Source organism: Curcuma longa, chromosome 18, assembly GCF_044706935.1.
Source record: "Curcuma longa cultivar G26 ecotype Majalengka, Jawa Barat chromosome 18, ITB_CL_G26_1.1, whole genome shotgun sequence".
Taxonomy (NCBI): Eukaryota; Viridiplantae; Streptophyta; class Magnoliopsida; order Zingiberales; family Zingiberaceae; genus Curcuma; species Curcuma longa.
Window position 1 is genome coordinate 5,807,889 of NC_133878.1, and position 6,000 is coordinate 5,813,888.

Consider the following 6,000-nt stretch of genomic DNA (forward strand, 5'->3'; position numbering starts at 1 on the left):
GCAAATTTATAATTAGCTTAAATGGTCCAATTTTTTTCCTTTTCGATAATCCAAATATCCATATCCTTATATACTCAATTAATCCGGAAAGTAAACAATCTTATCTATTGGATAAATTTAAAAATGTAAGCGACTCCTTGTCCAACCATTGCCATCAACATCCTAAATTTTTTATTCTATTAAAAGAAAATATTTTTTAATGCGTCGTAATTGGAAATCAAACTTTCCTATTTGGTTAATCAAACTGATCATTTTATCATTGTACCATGCCAATGGGGAAGATCCATTTTGCTTTCTCACTAATTGTATTTTTATTATATTTATTTTCGGTGCGTGATTTATTTTTTATATGGATAAATAGAATTTCAAATGAATCTATTCAACCCTTCCTCTATAATATTCACTCCTCCCTCTCCACCCCTTTTTAACGGTTCTACACTCTTCAAAAAAAGATTTTTCCTCCTCCAGTAATATGATTTTTCACAGCTTTCAAATACGATGTATAAGAGAATTTTTCGTTAATCTAGATTTCTCTCTATCTTTCACAATCTTCAAAAAATAAAATTATTGCAGAAGTTCTTTTTATTAGAATCAGTCCATTTTTATTTCAAAAAATATGTGTATTGGTTATAGTTACGATTCAAAATTATTATAATATAGATATTTTAATTTTAATTAATACTAATAACACTATATCATAATGGGCTAGAACAGTTAGATAATGAGATTTCATCTTAGTCAATATTATATTATAGTAACTATTATTTATAATTTATATAATATAAATATTTTTTTATCCATACTAATTAATATTATATTGTATCAATTACGGGATTATAGTTGCTACACATTTTTAATAGTCAAGGTCTAACTACTATAATTGTAGTTGTAGCTGCTATGAAGTAGTTATAGAATCATAATAACTACCATTATATAATAGTTATGAAGTTGATACAATAATATAAAAAATAAGAATATTTTTAAAATAAAATTAAGTTGACATGGGATGGAATGTTATTTCAATAATAAATACAAGAGTTTCTTTTTTGGCGATTACAATAAAAAAAAATTATCCTTTTGGTTTTTATCACATTAAAAAAAGTGAGAGAGAAGAAAGACTAAAAGAAAATATTGTTAGACTTGTACAAATACAAGTCTAATACTTATGTGGGTTTTGTGTTTGTGTGATTAAATCACTAGGCTAAATTAATAGTTTAAGGCTTTTGGTATACCAAACATTATGTGATCTAATTAAGAAAAGAGTTTTTGGTATTCCTAAACGGTATGGAATTAATAGGTAGAGACTCTTGAGCTCTTGGGTTTTAATGGGAACCCTATTGGAATAATATATAAAGGGCTTTGTGGTTATGGTCCCCGAGAGATCAAACCTTATTGGCATCCTAACTCTTTTCAATCCCATCATTGGAAGAGAACTATTAGAGCCATCTGGTGGTTTGATTGAGGAAGGCCAGCAACCTCTCCTACGGTATAATTAATCATTTTCATGATGAATCCAGGTATGTGTTATTGTCGTTTATTCTAACAATCCTTGGCATGATTTAGATCTTGGTGTTGTTCTTGCTTTAGAACATATTAAACGGAATTAGTTTGACAATTGGTATCAGAGCATTAAATCGTGCTTAGATTGTTAGATTTATTCTACATATGTTGGGGACATTTCTGTTTTGATCCATAAAACACTATAGAAATTTCTGTTGGGAAAATCACCGCTTAAGAACGGCGATTTCTTTCGTCTCTGTGCCGCTCGATTTTCGTGCGAGGGGTTGGTGATTGGTAGCCGGAGGAGCTTGCGACCTGTTTTCGGTCGATTTTGCTCTGTTTCGGTGTTCTTCCCTGTTTCTGCCGGCTTTGCAAGCAGCGGCTCTGCTCTCCAGCAAGGCCAGATCGGCGTCGCCAGCCAGGCTGGGCGTCGGTGAGGCTGTATTGGGCTTCAGGCAGGGAAAGCGCCGTCGGGTTTGGCGTCGGCAAGTAGCGGCGCCGAAAGAGAAAACAGCGGCGGCGGAAGATGTTCTCGGTCTGTGTTTAGGGCACGGACCAGAGAGCCGAAGGAAAAAAAAATTGATTCGGTTTTTTATTTATTACGACAATGAACAGTAAATGATTAATTTGTTTAATCATTAAAAAAAAACAGTAGCGATGCTACTGTGCTTCGTGCACAATAGCATAGGAAATAATAATTTTTTTTTTGTTTTCATTAATTGCTAGCCCCTTAATTTTAAATATATATATATATATATATATATTGCTACTGTTTATATAATTGAACTATTATTAGAATAGTTCTAATAAAATTAAAGAAAATTTATTTTTCTTTATTGCCGTCCGTTGTGTTTCTGGATGGTTTTATTTTGGCTGCGACACTGATTTTTGCTTTTGTCTTGTATTTCAAATTATATTAATTAAAATAACATGTTGCCAAAGTAGCCTCTGTTATATAAATTGATCTGATTTGAAATATGAAGATGTGTATATTTGTTATTCATGCGGATAATAATTAACTCAAAGGAAGACTATTATTTGGCCGAATAATACATATGCGAGTGGTAATAGACGTGTGATAATTATAAAAGTTTTACTCATGTGGATAGTAGTCAATCCAAAGAAAGACTATTATTTGACTGAGCTTATTGTCAATGCTTTGATTACTACGTGGAGAGTACTGCTTACAAATTAATATTATTGCCCAAAGGTTAAATATTAATGTTGTGTTTAGTATCTTGTTTAATTGGGCCCACCTTTATGCTATTTGATTATGTCTAACATAATATATTAATTGTGAGTTTATATATTTTATTTTGAATCTAGTTACTACGGCTGCCTCACATATATCTACAAATTTGAACTCGATCCCTATGCTGAATGGGTCGAACTTTAAGGCTTGGAAAGAGAACGTGGAAATCGTTCTAGGATGCATGGATCTGGACCTTGCATTACGGACCGAAAAACCCACTGCAACTCCGGAAGACCCTAATACGGTCAATATAGAAAAGTGGGAACGGTCTAACCGCATGAGTCTTATGATCATTAGGCGTTCCATTCCAGAATCTTTTCGGGGCTCTATGACTGAGAACAGTGATGTCAAGAAGTTTCTCGCTCAAATTGAGACTTACTTTGCCAAAAATGATAAATCGGAAGCAAGTAGTTTTCTAAATTCACTCATTTCCATGAAGTATCAAGGCAAGGGGAACGTTAGGGAGTACATTATGGAAATGTCTCATCTCGTTGGAAAACTTAAGGAATTTGAGATCGAGATTAAGGAAAATCTTCTCGTCCATTTGGTTCTTATCACTCTTCCTGCACAATTTAATCAGTTCAAAATAAGTTATAATACTCAGAAGGAAAAATGGAGTATTAATGAACTGATTTCTCAGTGTGTGCAAGAAGAAGATAGGCTTAAGCGAGAGAAGATTGAAAGTGCTCACTTGGCATCTACTTCTCATAATAAGAAGAGAAAGAAACCCGAGTATGCTGATAAAGTTACATCTAACTAGAATAAGGGAAAGAAACAGGATAAGGAATTTACCTGTCATTTCTGCAAGAAACCTGGCCACTTCAAGAAGGATTGCCCAAAGTACGTCGCCTGGCGTGTAAAGAAGGGTAAGATTCTCGTTTTGGTTTGTTCTAAAGTTAATTTAGCTTCTGTACCAAGACATTCTTGGTGGGTAGATTCTGGTGCACTACTCACATAAGTATGTCTATGCAGGGTTGCCTGTGGAGCCGACCGCCAAATGATGATGAAAGATTTATCTATGTGGGCGATGAAAAAACAGTTCCAGTTGAAGCTGTTGGGAATTTCAGATTATTGTTAACAACTGAATTTTATTTAGATTTGAATGAGACTTTTGTTGTTCCGTCGTTTAGACGGAATTTAATTTCTATTTCTTGTTTGGACAAATTTGGTATTTCTTGTTCTTTCGGAGATAGTAAAGTTAATTTCTTTCTCAAGTCAAATCTTAATGGTTCTGGTTCGTTAATTGATAATCTGTATATGGTTGATTCTATTGCTTCGTATAATGAAATTCTGCATACAAACTCAAGAGGTACAAAGCGTAAATTGGAAGAAAATTCTATAACCTTATGGCATAAGCGCTTGGGTCATATCTCAAAAGATAGAATTCAAAGACTTGTGTCAGATGGTATCTTAGATTCCCTTGATTTATCAAATTTCGAAGTTTGTGTGGAATGCATCAAGGGAAAACAAACCAACAAAAGAAAATTAGGTGCTAATAGGTGCTCGAGTGTCTTAGAACTGATTCATACGGATATTTGTGGTCCATTCCCTACGGCATCTTGGAATGGACAACAATACTTTATCACGTTCATAGATGACTACTCGAGATATGGATATATTTACCTAATTCACGAGAAGTCACAATCCTTGGACGTTTTTAAGTCCTTTAAAACTGAAGTTGAGCTTCAGCTTGATAGGAAAATTAAAGCCATCAAATCTGACCGTGGAGGGGAATATTACGGTAGATATGATGGATCGGGTGAACAACGTCCAGGACCTTTTGCCAAATACCTAGAGGAATGTGGAATCGTCCCCCAATACACAATGTCGGGCAAACCTAGCATGAATGGTGTTGCAGAAAGACGAAACCGCACTCTTAAGGACATGGTAAGAAGCATGATAAATCATTCTTCTTTGCCAGAATCACTCTGGGGTGAGGCACTTAAGACTGCAGCATATATTCTCAATAGAGTACCGAGTAAAGCAGTAGCTAAAACCCCTTATGAGTTGTGGACAGGGAAGAAGCCTAGTATAAGGCATCTTCACGTTTGGGGTTGTCCAGCTGAGGCTCGAGCATACAAACCTCAGGAAAGAAAACTGGATGCAAGAACTATTAGCTGCTATTTTATCGGTTACTCTGAACGATCACGGGGTTTCAAGTTCTATAATTCCACTACTAAGTCAATTTTTGAAACGGGTAATGCTATATTCTTTGAGGATTGTAATTTTGAGAAGGGAGAGGGTTTAAGGAATGTTGTCTTTGAAGAGGATTTTATCTCTCTTCCTGAGGTGGTTTCAATTGATGTCCAGGCTTCAATGACTGACGTCAATCAAGAACCAATTATGGAACAAGACAACAATCATGTTCCTCAAGATGAACAAAATCACCAATCTCAAGATAATATAGAAGTGCCATTAAGAAGATCCACTAGAGAAAGAAGAAGTGCAATTCCAGATGACTATTATGTATTTCTTCAAGAACATGAGGAAAATGTAGGCATAATGGATGACGATCCTGTAAACATTCATCAAGCCATACAAGGTTCCTTACTTTCTATCCTTCCTTTCTATTATTCACCTTCTCCCTGTCTAACCTCTTTAATGTTTCTACACTCTCCGAAAAAAGATTTTTCCTCCTTCAGTAATATGATTTTTCACAACTTTCAAATATGATATATAAGAGAATTTTTCCTTAATCTAGATTTTTCTCTATTTTTACTATATACCTTCAAAAAAAAATTATTGCAGAAGTTCTTTTTATTAGAATCAGTCCATTTTTGTTTCAAAAAATATTTGTATTCGTTATAGTTACGATTTAAAATTATTATAATATAGATATTTTAAGTTTAATTAATACTAATAATACTATATTATAATGGACTAGAACGGTTAAATTATGAGGATTTCATTTTAATCAATATTATATTATATTGAAGTAGCTATTATTCATAAATTTATATAATATAAATATTTTATTTTTTTATCAATATTAATTAATATTATATCATATCAGTTACGAGATTATAATTGCCACACATTTTTAATAGTTAGGGATCTACCTACTATAATTGTAATCGTAGTTGCTATGAAGTACTTACAGAATCATAACAACTACAACTGTATAATAGTTATAATCCCATAGTTGATAAATAATATATATAAAAAATAAAAATATTTTTAAAATAAAAATAAATTGAGGTGGGATAGGATGTTATTTCAATAATAAATAAAAATAAATTGAGGTAGGA